Here is a 15,920-nt window from a genome sequence, read left to right on the forward strand (position 1 = left end):
CTTTGTCCCTTGGTGCAGTAGAATGTCTCCAACAGGGAAATGTCAGATGCTTCTGCGAATATCAGACAAGAATGGTTTCTGGGATGTTGCTCCTTTTATAGCAATCGGGATCAATCCTATCCATTGTCTATAGATTCCGACAACAGTTCATGCAAATATGAGTTTTACCATAATCTGTAAATATCAAACATGATGACCTTGTGGAAAAACAAGGTATTGCTTCCAATTTAAACAACGCCAAACTTTGAAATCACGATTTATTACATTACTAAATGTCAGCAACAATTATTAATGCCATTATAACTGATAAAGAAATCATAACTCTATTTACAGACTTACTAAAAATGATTTGGGTAATTATTTGAGTGTTGCAATTTGTACATGTGGCTTTAGAGACTGATAAGCAAATAATTAGTGCCTGTAGGTCATTGAGGTCATTTTCCGTATGGTCAGTTGGCTGCTTGTCAGACGCCTCTTGATTGGGCATTTGCCCCACAATTAATAGCATGTTGAAGTCACCAGGAATACGTGAAAAGGGAGTTAGCAGTCTTCAATCCACAGCCATTTTAAATTTGTAGATACATATGTTGGATTTGATCATCTGTGAGTTCCTGATCTTCTTTTCTTTTCTATAAGTGTGTGAAATGCTTAGTTTGGTGGTAGGTGTGGCTACACCAATGAAATGAGTGTGTTGTGTCCTATTGCCATGGTTCCTTTTTAAGGATAACAATGAATTGATACCAATTTTGGGAAGCCATTGTTGTGATAAATAGATGGGTCAAACAGCATGGAATCCACTCGCTCCACCACCGGTGCAGCATGGCTGCAGTGTATATAATCTACATGATGCACAGCTGCAGATCACCAAGGCTTCTTCAGCAGCACCTCCCAAACCCATGACCTCCACCACCTAGAAGGACAAGGGCAGTACAAGGGACATGGAACACCATCAGCTGTAAGTTCCCCTCCAAGTCACACACCATCCTGACTTGGACATATATCGTCGTTCCTCATCATCGCTGGGTCAAAATCCTGAAACTCCCTACCTAACAACACTGTGGGAGCACCATCACCAAATGTACTGCAGTGGTTCAAGAAGAAGGCCCACCATCACCTTCTCGAGAGCAATTAGGGATGGGCAATAAATGCTGGCCTTACCAGCGATGTCCACATCCCATGAATATATCAAGAAAAACAAATTGTTCATGTGTAACAAGAGGTTGAATGAGATCATTTTTGACTTAACTCTTTGGTTGGTGAGTTGGTTTATCTACATTTACTGACTATATACATTCATTATTATAAGTGAGTGGTTTCCCAGATGGGGCTGCCCCTGTATCACAAATGTGCGGATATGTTTTTTAACTAAACTTCAGACAGTGGCTTCAGATCAAGACAAGAAATGGGGTCTTTGATTCCTGATCTGATTGGTTCATGGTTTTAAATTGGTTCACTGTTGGGAGTGATGAGGTCAGATTTGCATATCTGCAGACAAGCTTGTGTAATACGCTGAATGGATGGTGGGAATTGTGCCTATGCTCGTGGGTGCATAATATATGTATTTGTGGCATCTTCTATTGCCAATTGTAGATTTGAATTCTATATCATTAAAGGTGCTTTAACTATCTGAGCAAAACTTCATAGTGTGAAAACAAGCTCAGCTGTCTGATCCAGACCCAAATTATAGAAGCATAGAATTTTTTTATTCGTTCATGGGATGTGGGCGTCGCTGGCAAGGCCAGCATTTATTGCCCATCCCTAATTGCCCTTGAGAAGGTGGTGGTGAGCTGCCTTCTTGAACTGCTGCAGTCCGTGTGGTGAAGGTTCTCCCACAGTGCTGTTAGGAAGGGAGTTCCAGGATTTTGACCCAGCGACGATGAAGGAACGGCGATATATTTCCAAGTCGGGATGGTGTGTGACTTGGAGGGGAACGTGCAGGTGGTGTTGTTCCCATGTACTTGCTGCTCTTATCCTTCTAGGTGGTAGAGGTCGCGGGTTTGGGAGGTGCTGTCAAAGAAGCCTTGGCGAGTTGCTGCAGTGCATCCTTTGGATGGGAAACACTGCAGCCACTGTGCGCTGGTGGTGAAGGGAGTGAATGTTTAGGGTGGTGGATGGGGTGCCAATCAAGTGGGCTGCTTTGTCCTGGATGGTGTCAAGCTTCTTGAGTGTTGTTGGAGCTGCACTCATCCAGGCAAGTGGAGAGTATTCCATCACACTCCTGACTTGTGCCTTGTAGATGGTGGAAAGGCTTTGGGGAGTCAGGAGGTGAGTCAGAATACCCAGCCTCTGACCTGCTCTTGTAGCCACAGTATTTATATGGCTGGTCCAGTTAAGATTCTGGTCAATGGTGACCCCCAGGATGTTGATGGTGGGGGATTCGGCAATGGTAATGCCTTTGAATGTCATGGGGAGGTGGTTAGACTCTCTCCTGTTGGAGATGGTCATTGCCTGGCACTTGTCTGGCGCGAATGTTACTTGCCACTTATGAGTCCAAGCCTGGATGTTGTCCAGGTCTTGCTGCATGCGGGCTCGGACTGCTTCATTATTTGATGGGTTGTGAATTGAACTGAACACTGTGCAGTCATCAGCGAACATCCCCATTTCTGACCTTATGATGGAGGGAAGGTCATTGATGAAGCAGCTGAAGATGGTTGGGCCTGGGACACTGCCCTGAAGAACTCCTTCAGCAATGCCTTGGGGCTGAGATGATTGGCCTCCAAAAACCACTACCATCTTCCTTTGTGCTAGGTATGACTCCAGCCACTGGAGACTTTTCCCCCTGATTCCCATTGACTTCAATTTTACTAGGGCTCCTTGGTGCCACACTCGGTCAAATGCTGCCTTGATGTCAAGGGCAGTCACTCTCACCTCACCTCTGGAATTCAGCTCTTTTGTCCATCTTTGGACCAAGGCTGTAATGAGGTCTGGAGCCAAGTGGTCGTGGCAGAACCCAAACAGAGCATCGGTGAGCAGGTTATTGGTGAGTAAGTGCCGCTTGATAGCACTGTCGACGACACCTTTCATCACTTTGCTGATGATTGAGATTCGACTGATGGGTCGGTAATTGGCAGGATTGGATTTGTCCTGCTTTTTATGGACAGGGCATATCTGACCAATTTTAACATTGTTGGGTGGATGCCGGTGTTGTAGCTTACTGGAGCAGCTTGGCTGGAGGGGCAGCGAGTTCTGGAGCACAAGGCTTCAGCACTACAGCCGGGATGTTGTCGGGGCCCATAGCCTTTGCTGTATCCAGTGCACTCAGTCGTTTCTTGATATCACATGGAATGAATCGAATTGGCTGAAGACTGGCTTCTATGATGTTGGGGATATCGGGAGGAGGCCGAGATGGATCATCCACTCGGCACTTCTGTTTGAAGATGGTTGCAAACGCTTCAGCCTTGTCTTTTGCACTCACGTGCTGGACTCCGCCATCATTGAGGATGGAAATGTTTGCAGAGCCTCCTCTTCCAGGATTTTGACCCAGCGACGATGAAGGAACGACAATATATTTCCAAGTCGGGATGGTGTGTGACTTGGAGGGGAACATGCAGGTGGTGTTGTTCCCATGTGCCTGCTGCCCTTTTCCTTCCAGGTGGTAAAGGTCGCGGGTTTGGGAGGTGCTGTTGAAGAAGCCTTGGCAATTTGCTGCAGTGAATCCTGTGGATGTTACACACTGCAGCCACTGTGCGTCGGTGGTGAAGAGAGTGAATGTTTAGGGTGGTGGATGGGGTGCCAATCAAGTGGGCTGCTTTGTCCTGGATGATGTTGAGCTTCTTGAGTGTTGTTGGAGCTGCACTCATCCAGGCAAGTGGAGAGTATTCCATCACACTCCTGACATGTGCCTTGTAGATGGTGGAAAGGCTTTGGGGAGTTAGGAGGTGAGTCACTCGCTACAGAATACCCAGCCACTGACCTGCTCTTGAAGCCAGAGGATTTATATGGCTGGTCCAGTTAAGTTTCTGGTCAATGGTGACCCCCAGGATGTTGATGGTGGGGGATTCGGCGATGGTAATGCCATTGAATGTCAAGGGGAGGTGGTTAGACTCTCTCTTGTTGGAGAAAGTCATTGCCTGGCATTTGTCCGGCGCGAATGTTACTTGCCTTTTGAAAGTTCCCGTGGAATCTGCTTCCACCACCTTTTCAGATAGTGCATTCCAGATCTTAACAATGTTCTGTGTGAAAAAAATTCCCCTCCTTTCCCCTCTAGTTCCTTTGACAATTATTTTAAATCTATGACCTCTGGTTACTGACCCACTTGCCAGAGGAAACAGTTTCTCCCTATTTGCTCTATCAGAACTCCTCATTATTTGAATTCCTCTATCAGGTCTCCCCTTAACCTTCTCTGCTCCAAGGAGAACAATCCCAGCTTCTCCAATCTCTCCACATAATTGAAGTCCCTCATCACGTTAAACCTCCCCTGCACCCTCTTCATGGCCTTGACATCCTTCCTAAAGTGTGATGCTCAGAATTGTACACAATACTCCAGCTGAGGCCTAACCAGTGATTTGTAAAGATTTAGCACGACTTCCTGATTTTTGTATTTAATGCTCCTATTTACAAAGCCAAGTATCGCACATGCTTTTTTAACCACCTTATCAACTTGCCCTGCCACCTTCAAAGATTTGTGAATGTGCTCCCCCAGGTCTCTCTGCTCTTGCACCCCCCTCAAAATAGTACCATTTAGATTATACTGCATCTCCATGTTGTTCCTCCCAAAGTGCATCACTTCACACTTATCCACATTAAATTGCATCTGCCATGTGTCTGCCCATTTCACCACTGTTAAAACAAGCTCAGCTGTCTGATCCAGATAGCATCAGAGACCCAAATTATTGAATCATGGTTAACCACCGATTCCTGGGGTGGGGGTCGATGTGTGCGATTAACCTGCGCCTGGTCATTCCGATGCTGGCAGCACGTGAGATTTGTGCTGCCTGGTCATTTACCTGATTCCATCGCGAGTAACCAGACCTAGCTGCGTTGTTGAATGACTTCTCATCAGCAGGGCTGCCCCGATATCGCGTGAGTGCCTCGCACCTCTTAAAGGCAGCCTGCACCTCTTAAAGGCAGCCTGCACCTCTTGTGTGCAAAATGTAAAATACGGCTCCGCAAGGAGTCTGAATGGAGATCAGACATCACACATGTAAAATACAAATGCAGGTTCCACCCCTATTTTTACAAACTGATGAGTTACGTTGAAACATTGAATAAAGGTTGCATGTTACTAAATCTCACATCCTCCAATCTGTACACCAGACCTCACCAATCTGCTGATCTGAGTTTGAACCAGGCCTGCGAGAAAGCGTGCACCAAGATCTCTGCTGATGCACCAGAGGCCTTCGTGCAAGAGGTGGACAGAAGGAGGGGCATCCTATATCCGCAGTGGGGGGATAAGAGGCCCTCCAGGCATATGCTCAAGAGGCAGTGGGAGGCAGTATGGGACGAAGTCAATGCCAGGCGCATAGCACCACGAATATGGATGCAGTGCAGGAAGAAGCTCAATGCTTTGACAAGGGTGGTCAAGGTGAGTGAAGTCAACTGTCAAGTTGCATCTCCTACCAACTGCACCACTAGCCACATCCACTGCTTCACGCACTACACCCACCCATCACCCACCTACAATCAAACTTTCTCAATCAGTACTCAACTCTTCCAATCATATGCTTCCTCTCACGCTCAAACATTACCACTGTTGCAAGCCGCACACCCACAACTCAAAGATCACACACATTGGCAACTGTTCAACCATGACAGGCACATCACCCAAACGTCCTGTCGGTCACTCACCAACACATGACCCGCATTCTTGCAGGAGAAAGTGGCACATAACAGGAGGCAGCAAGTGGCAGTGGCATTTAGCCCTTTGAGCCTGTTCCGCCATTCAATGTATATACCCGTCATAGCATTATATCCCTTAATACCCTTGGTTAACAGAAATCTATCAATCCCAGATTTAAAATTAACAATTAAGCTAGCATCAACTGCTATTTGCAGAAGAGAGTTCCAAACTTCTCCCAACCTTTGCATGTAGAAGCGTTTCCTAACTTCACTCCTGCGAGTCTTGGCTCTAAATTTTAGGCTATGTCCCTAGTTCTAGTATTCAAGTATAGGAGACCTCCAAAAACAGGTACAAATGCATTAGCAGCCAGAAGCAATAATCCAGAAAATAACCTGTAAATCCAGGCTGTCTACGACATGTTCAGCTGATGCGTTGGCTCGAGCGTTGAGTGCCAAAAAGGTATCTATCCCTTTAAATCAGCGTTGAGTACTGATCTAACACATATTCTCCTTACTTTACGTGGTACCGGCATTCGTTATCTGCTCGTGCGTAAACGCCTTTACCAAGATGGCGTCCAGCCCACGTCACGCTAGAAGCTTGCGTGCGCATTCCGGATGCCATTTTGGAACCTTAGGAGGCTGTGAAGCGCCGAAAAAATGGGTGCTACATTTACAGCCCATAGAATCTTACAGCACAGAAGGAGGCCATTTGGCCCATGGTGACTGTGCCGGCCCTTTAAAAGAGCTGTCCAATTTAATCCCACAACCCTGCAAATTAGTCCTCTTCAAGTACATGTCCAATTGCCTTCTGAAATTTCCTATGGAATCTGCTTTCACCACCTCATCAGGTAATGCATTCCAGATCTTAACAACGTTCTGTATGAAAAAATTTCCACTCATTTCCCCTCTAGTTCTTTTGCTAATTATTTTAAATCTAAGATCCCCAGTTACTGACCCACTTACCAGAGGAAACAGTTTCTCCCTATTTGCCCTATCATAACCACCCATTATTTTGAATATCTCTATTAGGTCTCCCCTTAAGCTTCTCTTCTCTAAGGAGAACATTCCCAGCTTCTCCAATCTCTCCACATAATTGAAGTCCCTCATCCCTGGTATCATCCTGATAAACCTCGTCTGTACCTCCTCCAAGGCCTTGACATCCTTCCTAAAGTGTGGTGCCCAGAATTGTACACAATACTCCAGCTGAGGCCTAACCAGTGATTTGTAAAAGTTTAACATGACTTCCTTATTTTTGTATTCAGTGCCCCTATGTACAACTTCACACTTATCCGCATTAAATTGCTTCTGCCATGCATCTGCCCATTTCACCAGTCTGTCTCTGTCCTCCTGAAGTTCGCTACTATCCTCCTCACTATTTACTATGTTGCCAAGTTTTGTATCATCTGCAAACTTCGAAATTGTGTAGGGGGTGGTGTTGTGTGTCAGCTTCACCTCTGACTTCTGAGTGGTTCGAATCGCTCCCACTCCCTGGGTTCTAGACCTTGGACTTATTTGGGGGCTGTGACAAAGTGCAGCAGACAACTGGTTTTGGTGGAAGAAACTTTGACCTTTATTCAAGAGAGAAAATACAACACGACAATCTTAACACTCTAATAAAATGGGAAACACTTCAGTACACGCGAGGGAAATTACAGTAGAAAAGATACCTCACCCCTCCCAAATCCCACTGTACTAGCTAGGTTGGACTCTAAAGGACCAGGGATAATGCTCACCAAACGAAACCTTGATAGTAATTCGCCCAGAGGTAAGTCAGAAATAGATTGTAGAGTGGAAACTTTGCGGATCTTCGGTGTTCTCCCGAGTTGGTTTTCTTTGGTCGCGGTGGCTCAATATTACCCGGTTGGTTGGTGGTAATATTCGGTTGGTTGTTTCGTAAGGCCCTTGTTGCCGCGAGGTGTCTGATGGTCACTGGGACTGTTGCTCTGGTTGCTTCTTGTGTGTCGGCCTGCTTCTAGAGCTGCTGACCTTCCCTGTCGAACTGCTTTCCTTGTTGTCTGCTGGAAACTGCTCTTCTTTCCAGACACAGGCAGAACTAAGACAAGCAGCCCACCAGAGCCAGCAAGCCAGAGAGAGAGAGAGAGAGAGAGCTTTCGCCTTGAGCATGTCTCTCTTACAAAAGTCTATTTAAACAGTTCTTACAAAGCCCTTAAGAATCTTTGATGGCTTTTTGATGGTCCCTCATCATATTGCAAATTGCTTCTCCCAATGTGTCATTGTTAATTCTGATTTTCTAGAGCTTGTCACACAAGGCTTCCTTTTGTATCCAACGTCCTAGGTGTTGTTGGTTTTGCTTTAAAACAAAAGCATGGCCCCACCATGTCTGGAAAAGTTGCCTCTTTCAATGGGAGTGATTGTCGACCCCCTGCTGTCCGTTTTGCATTAAAACAGAGACATGTATGAAGCAGTAATTCTCCCACCTTCCACGTGTGGGTTGTGGATTCGTCTGGTGACCTCTCACCTATCCTTCCATCTTAGGATTTTAAGTCAGGGGCCAAAGTTTTTCCACACTCAGGGAAAAGGTGAATTTCTTTCGGGTTTTTCTCTGAGTTTTTGGGGGATCTGAATTTTTGAGAATCTTACACTCCCCCCTGTGATACTTTAACGTTGCTTCAAGTATCATACTGGTCAAAGGTGAGCAAAATTCTCGATCCTCGAGAGCCAACCTTCCCCTGTAGTTTACCTATCTAAGACCCAAAACATACATTCCCCTTTAGGTGTAGTGTTCAGATGCAGACACAGGTAAGAATTCAGTTACGTTCATATCCAAGCACGGAAGGGGTCCAACACCCCTGCACCACTTGGAATATACGGTACATACATAGAAAAATAATACATGGTAAACAATAATACTTAAACTACCAACCACCTTATATGAAATTTAACTAAAACACCCAAACTTAACAATCTCAAAATTAAATAACAGAAGCTATGCGGCTGCTGGCTGGGGACCTCTGTCCTCAGATCGATCCCTGACTTGAGGGGCTGCCCTTTTAAACTGGGGAGCCGGTGACTACGGTTTCTTTGGCCGTGGCGTTCATGGGGGCCTTCTAGGGACTCTGGCTGGTCGGGGTTTTCTGGCTGGTGAGTCTTTAACTCGAGCCACTGTCCCCTCTTGTGCGGTCTGTGGAATCTCCACTGCCGCTGGCTGGGGATTTCTATCCTCAGGCTGTACCTCTTCTAAACCTATGTCAGGGGCAGGTAACTCTCTGCCCTCAGGTCCCACCTCGTCTGAGTCCCAGATGAGCGGGGGAGTGTCCCAAACGGTGGGTGGGATGGCCCTTCCCTTAAAACAAGCCACTGCACCTGCTTGTGCAGTCTGTGAGTTTGCTCCTGCTGCAGGCTGAGGATTTTTATCCTCAGACCTTGCCCGAACTGGCTGTTCCCTTCTCTCGGATTTAAACAACTTACATTGGTTAATGTGGAACCATTTGGTGCGCCTAGGCAGCTTTATGGCATATACCATGGGGCTTGCCTTATCTACAATGCTGTAGGGCCCCATGTATAATGGTTCTAGACTGCCTACCCGAGCAAAATTCCTAACCATAACCTGATCTCCTATCTCCCACTCGTGGTGCGTACGGGGTTCTAACAGCAGTCGGTTACTCCGATGCTGTTTTCCCATGTTGCTAGCAGCCTGCCAGTGAACCTGTTTAAGGTGTTCAAACAGATTCCTGACGAAGCTGTCCCGGTTCACCTCTCTGAGCTGACCCTCCATGAGCACCGGGGCTAGCACATGGGTGGGGGTCCGCATAACCCTACCAGTCATGAGCTCGTGTGGGGAATACCCCGTGCTTTTTGACTGGCTGGCTCGGATCCCCATTAGGACCAACGGTAAGACTTCTACCCACTTTCTAGGTGAGTCTACCGTCTCTTTCCTCAGCCTTTCTTTCAAGGTTCTGTTCATCCTCTCTACAATCCCTGAGGACTGTGGGTTGTGTGCAATGTGCCATTTCCCCTCTATGCCAAGTACCATAACGGTATTCTGCATGTCCTGCCCAGTAAAGTGGCTCCCTTGGTCGGACTCCACGTACTGTGGTAGCCCCCATCGTGAGAACACCTCCCTGACCAGGATCTTGGCTGTACTCATAGCCGTGGCTGTTCGACAGGGGAAGGCTTCTACCCACTTTGTGAACACATCCACCAGGACTAGGCAGTACTTGTAGCCTCCCTGGGCGGTGGGTAGGGGCCCGATGTAGTCGACCTGGATCGACTGCCATGGTCCCTCTACCCTCCTGATGTGTCCCATAGGTACTTTCCTTTTCTGGGGGTCAGGGTTGTTAGCAGCACACACCAGACAGCTGGCACAGAACTTGCGGACATCTTCCCTGAGTCCTGGCCACCATCCTGCCTGTTCCACCCGCTGCCAGGTGGTCTCAGGCCCGGGATGCCCTGCTCCTGGACCCTCATGGGCCAGTTGAAGGAATTCCCTCCTGTGTTGCTGCGGTACTACCCATTGCTCTCCCTTAAACAGCATGCCCTCCTTTACAGAGAGGGTTGCTGTGCTGTAAGGGCCCTCTACACTGTTCCCTTCTGCCACTGCACTGAGGACTGCCTTGAGGACGGGGTCTTGGGTTTGGACCGTCTTAAGGTCCGGGGTTAAAGCTACCCCTGCACTCCCCTGTATCCCATTGCTACCCCTGAATGCTGCTATAGACGGGACCCAAATGGGTCCCAGAAAGTGCCTGTGCGGGCACCCTCCTTAGCTAGCACGTCGGCCTGCCAGTTGCCCTCACTCCGGGGTTCTGCGGAGGAATGGGCTTTCACCTTATGGATGAAAACCTCCCCTTCCTCCCCCACTGCTGCTAAGATTTTCTCCAGCAAGGGTTTCACTGTGAGGGGTCTCCCGTCAGCGGAGGTGTATCTGCGGCGGGACCAGATGGCCAGGTACTCCGTACATGAATTGCATGTGAACATGCTGTCCGAGCAAATCGTGTATGGGGTGGGGAAGATCTCGGGGTGTGTAACCACGTACACTGCCGCGGACAGTTCAGCCTGCTGGGCGCTCATGGTGCCGGGGAGCTTAATTGTCAGGGCAAGGTTTGCCGCTGGCTCATAAACTCCACACCCCGTGAGTCGCTCACCAGCAGATACTGTGCTGGAGCTATCCACATAGATTTCACGGCCTGTTGGGTGTATCCCGGCCCGTAAACCTATGTTTACTTCCCAAACCCCTTCTATGGAACACCAGTGGGCTGTTCCAGGATATACCAGGTTAGCTGCGAGCTTTGGCTCGCAGAGCCCTTTTACTTTCAGGTCCATCTGTGAGAAAAGCAGGGTCCAGCGAGCAATGCGGGCACTGCTCACTGTCCCATCCTTGATTCTCCCGTCCAGGAGCATCTGGGTGGGCGTGTGATGGGTGAGGAGGGTGATGGGAGAGGTGCCTGTGAAGATCAGCGATCTTTTCACAGCCCAATATGTGGCCAAGAGGTGCCTTTCACAATTGGAGTAGCTCTTCTCCACATCTGTGAGTATCCTGGAGGAGTAGACCACCGGTCTCAGCTTGCCATGCCGCTCTTGGAGCAGCACAGCACTCAGGCTGTCCCCGCTGGCTGCTACCTCCAGGAAGAACTCTTTCCCTCCATCTATGGCCCCGAGAGCTGGTGCGGTCTGCAGATCTTTCTTGAGCCTGACAAATGCTGCCTGGCAACCCTCATCCCAAACCCACTCCACTCCCTTATGCAGGAGTCGGAGCAGAGGGGCTGCTGTGGCCGCATAGTCCTCAATGAAGTCTCTGCAGTACCCGGTTAGCCCTAGAAATGATCTCACTCCCGTGACTGTGTTGGGGACTGGTAACTCCTGTACTGCTTCCCTTCTAGCTTTATCTATGGCCCTTTCCCCAGCGCGTATTGTCAGGCCCAGGAATTTCACCTCCTGCTGGCCAATCTGTGCTTTCTTTGGGTTCACTTTAAAACCTTCCTGCCCGAGCAGTTCCAGCAGTTCGGCCAGAAGTGGGCCATGCTCCTCTCTCGAATCGGTGAATAGGAGAAGGTCATCCACGTATTGTACCAGCTGCCTGGGCTGGCTGAAGCCCTTTAAACTGTTTGCCATGCACTGATGGAAAATGCTGGGGCTATTGTGGAAGCCCTGAGGCAGTCAGTTCCAGGTGTACTGTTGCCCTTTAAAGGTAAAGGCAAACTTGTACTGATCCTCACTCCTTAAAGGGATGAACCAAAACCCGTTGGAGACATCCAGCACCGTGAAAGTGGTCGCGGATGCTGGGATACTTCAGGTCGGCAACTGCTGCTACCGTGGGTGCACAGGCTGGGATGTTACTGTTGAGCACCCGATAGTCCACTGTGGCCCTCCAGGAGTTGTCCGGTTTTCTAACCGGCCACAGTGGAGAGTTCACGTGGGTGGCTATCGGTCTCAGGACGCCCTGTTGCACTAAAGAGGACATGGCTGCTTCCATGTCTGGCTCCGCTTCCCTGGGGAAGTTATATTGCTTTTGTGGTCGGGCCATAGGGTCCCCATCTACACTGACCTCGAACCCGTTGACCCTCCCACAGTCGTGTTTATGTGTGGCAAATGTGGCTAGGTGGGCTCGCACAAATGCCTGGAACTCCCTTGGGGTATTGCTGACCATGAGTTCGAGGTTATAACCCTCTTTAGGCTTCATGGTGCACAGGGTCCCCTTCCCCTGTTTCCCTGGGATGACTACTACTCCGCCTTCGTTTCCTGTATTTGCTCCCCACAGGCAGTGATTCCTCAAATCCACTCGGATCCCGTGGCCTACAATAAAGTCGGCTCCCAGGATCCCTTTTCCACCCTCCACTTCCCACTTCATTAGGACACAGGTTCACTTGGAGCGGAGTGTTCCTAAACGAATGGTCAGCGGGATGGAAAATGAGCCAGCCTGTTCTTTACCTGTGAATCCCGACAGACTGTCTGGGACCCCGTTAGATAGAGGTGAGGTGGTGGGGTTAGCTGAATGGATCACGGTACATGATGCTCCCGTGTCCAACAGATAGGTCCCCTTTACCTCTTCTTCCTCCATCTCAACGAGGGGTCTCTTCCATAAGTCGTAGGTAAGGGAACACAGGTAAACAGGCTGCGCTGGCTCTAGTCAGGGTTGTGGGTTAGATGGGGCTGATGGGGTCAGAGCGCCGGTGGTGGCTGCTACCTTCCCTGGGCCAGTCAATAGGGTTCTCATGGCGTCCAAAAATGACTCGACCGTGGCGGGAAGGATTCCTGTCTCTGCCCTTTGGGCTGGGGTTGAGGAATTCTTTCCCTTGTTATCTTTCCAAGGATTCTTACACTCCTTCCTCCAGTGTCCATCCTTCCCACACCCATAACAGTTGAGCTTTGTGCTGGAAGGGTTATTCCCTTCCTGATGCCACTCCTTCCTACCCTGGCCGGGTTTCATTTCATGCACTTTCCCTTTAGGTGGGTGTGCATCGGTTCCTTTACCATTACGGTAAGCTATGGTCAATTGTCTGACCACTGTGAGTTCGGTAGTCATGGGATTCTTTGGGTCAAACCACATTCCTGCCGCGGCCCTGGCCTGTGGCAAGCTGTTTGCCACCAGGCAACGGAGCCAGTGGGCCCGCTGATCCTGGTCCAGGTTAGCTCGGTTAGGCGTCCCACTGCATGCGCTCCTATACACCGGCCACAACCTGTCTGCAAAAGCCTGCGGGGTTTCTCCTATGAGCTGCACTGTTTTTTCCACCCGGGAGAAAGGACTTCCCTCATTCATCCCCATGGCCTCAAGAACTTCCTCCTTGAGCTCCCCATAATCACACTGTCCCATCTTACATTGGTCAGAGAGGGACTGGAAGAGCTTACTCTCCAGGGAGAATAGCAGCATTTTGGCCTGTTCAGCATCATTGCACTCGTTGATGCTTGCTGCTTGTTCCACTTCCCTGAAGTGGACCGAGGGGTCCCCATTTGCCGCAAGTTTAGTTAAATGGCTTACCATGGCCCTAAGCTGTTGGGTGCCGTGGGGAACTACGAACTGGTTTTGGAGGGGTCCCTCATCCCCGTTATCAGCGGGCGGGCCGAACCTTTGCTGCCAGGCCGGGCACATCGGCCCCGGCCCCAGCCTCTCTTGCTGGGGGTTTTCCTCCTCAGCTTCTGCCCCTAATTCCACCCCACCCTCCTGCCAGATTTTGCTAAAGCTTGGCGCTACGGGTGGTGGTCGTGGGCCCTCCTGCTCCTCAACCGGGTCGTCCTTTGGCACTACCTGTGGTTTCTGAACCGTTCTCCCCAGGTTCCCTGTGAAGTCGACGTGGGCTGCACTCGGGCTTATGAGGCACACCATGCCTTTTGCCATCCTTAGAGCAAGGTTCAGACTCTCTATCTGCTTCTGGCAGGGGCCATGGTCTGCATCCTCAAACCTCTGTGTGCTCACTATCTTATAGGCTGCCTGTAAGCCTTTTACTTTCTCCTCCTGCTCTCTTACTTGACTTGCCAGGCGGGCATTCTTTTCCCGCAACCTCAGCTCGTTGTTCTTGGCCTCAGTGACCTGACACTGTAAATATTCCTGCTGGGTCTTATGCTCCCCCATTAACTGCACCCTTTCCTGGTTCAGAGCCTGCAATGCTAACAGTAACTTCTCCAATGCTAGGGCCTTTGTTTGGACTTCCACGGCTGACTCCCGAATCTCAGCTGCCTGTGCTTCAACGAGCCTGTCCAAAAGCTGGATCTGTTTCTTGAAGCACATCAGCCAGACTGCCTTTTCTATGGATTTTTTATGATCCTTTCCTTCTGTCCATTTAGCTGCAGCATCTACCGGGCGCCCAGCCTTCAACAGATTAGAGACACATTTTTTTTCCATATTCACCTTACTGAACACATAATTTGAAATACTCTCTTCCATTACAGTTCTCTCTTCCAAATCAGTGTCCACTGTGTCACATCCCTTTTGCCAAAGTCCCATCTGGGTCGCCATTTGTAGTGGGTGGTGGTGTGTGTCAGCTTCACCTCTGACTTCTGAGCGGTTCGAATCGCTCCCACTCCCTGGGTTCTAGACCTTGGACTTATTTGGGGGCTGTGACAAAGTGCAGCAGACAACTGATTTTGGTGCAAGAAACTTTGACCTTTATTCAAGAGAGAAAATACAACACGACAATCTTAACACTCTAATAAAATGAGAAACACTTCAGTACATGCGAGGGAAATTACAGTAGAAAAGATACCTCACCCCTCCCAAATCCCACTGTACTAGCTAGGTTGGACTCTAAAGGACCAGGGATAATGCTCACCAAACGAAACCTTGATAGTAATTCGCCCAGAGGTAAGTCAGAAATAGATTGTAGAGTGGAAACTTTGCGGATCTTCGGTTTTCTCCCGAGTTGGTTTTTCTTTGGTCACGGTGGCTCAATATTACCCGGTTGGTTGGTGGTAATATTCGGTTGGTTGTTTCGTAAGGCCCTTGTTGCCGCGAGGTGTCTGATGGTCACTGGGACTGTTGCTCTGGTTGCTTCTTGTGTGTCGGCCTGCTTCTAGAGCTGCTGACCTTCCCTGTCGAACTGCTTTCCTTGTTGTCTGCTGGAAACTGCTCTTCTTTCCAGACACAGGCAGAACTAAGACAAGCAGCCCACCAGAGCCAGCAAGCCAGAGAGAGAGAGAGAGAGAGAGCTTTCGCCTTGAGCATGTCTCTCTCACAAAAGTCTGTTTAAACAGTTCTTACAAAGCCCTTAAGAATCTTTGATGGCTTTTTGATGGTCCCTCATCATATTGCAAATTGCTTCTCCCAATGTGTCATTGTTAATTCTGATTTTCTAGAGCTTGTCACACAAGGCTTCCTTTTGTATCCAACGTCCTAGGTGTTGTTGGTTTTGCTTTAAAACAAAAGCATGGCCCCACCACGTCTGGAAAAGTTGCCTCTTTCAATGGGAGTGATTGTCGACCCCCTGCTGTCTGTTTTGCATTAAAACAGAGACATGTCTGAAGCAGTAATTCTCCCACCTGCCACGTGTGGGTTGTGGATTCGTCTGGTGACCTCTCACCTATCCTTCCATCTTAGGATTTTAAGTCAGGGGCCAAAGTTTTTCCACACTCAGGGAAAAGGTGAATTTCTTTCGGGCTTTTCTCTGTGTTTTTGGGGGATCTGTGACTTTTTGAGAACCTTACAATTGTACTCTCTTTACCCAAGTCCAGGTCATTTATATATAACAAGAAAA

Source organism: Heptranchias perlo, chromosome 27 (genome assembly GCF_035084215.1).
Source record: "Heptranchias perlo isolate sHepPer1 chromosome 27, sHepPer1.hap1, whole genome shotgun sequence".
NCBI classification, from domain to species: Eukaryota; Metazoa; Chordata; class Chondrichthyes; order Hexanchiformes; family Hexanchidae; genus Heptranchias; species Heptranchias perlo.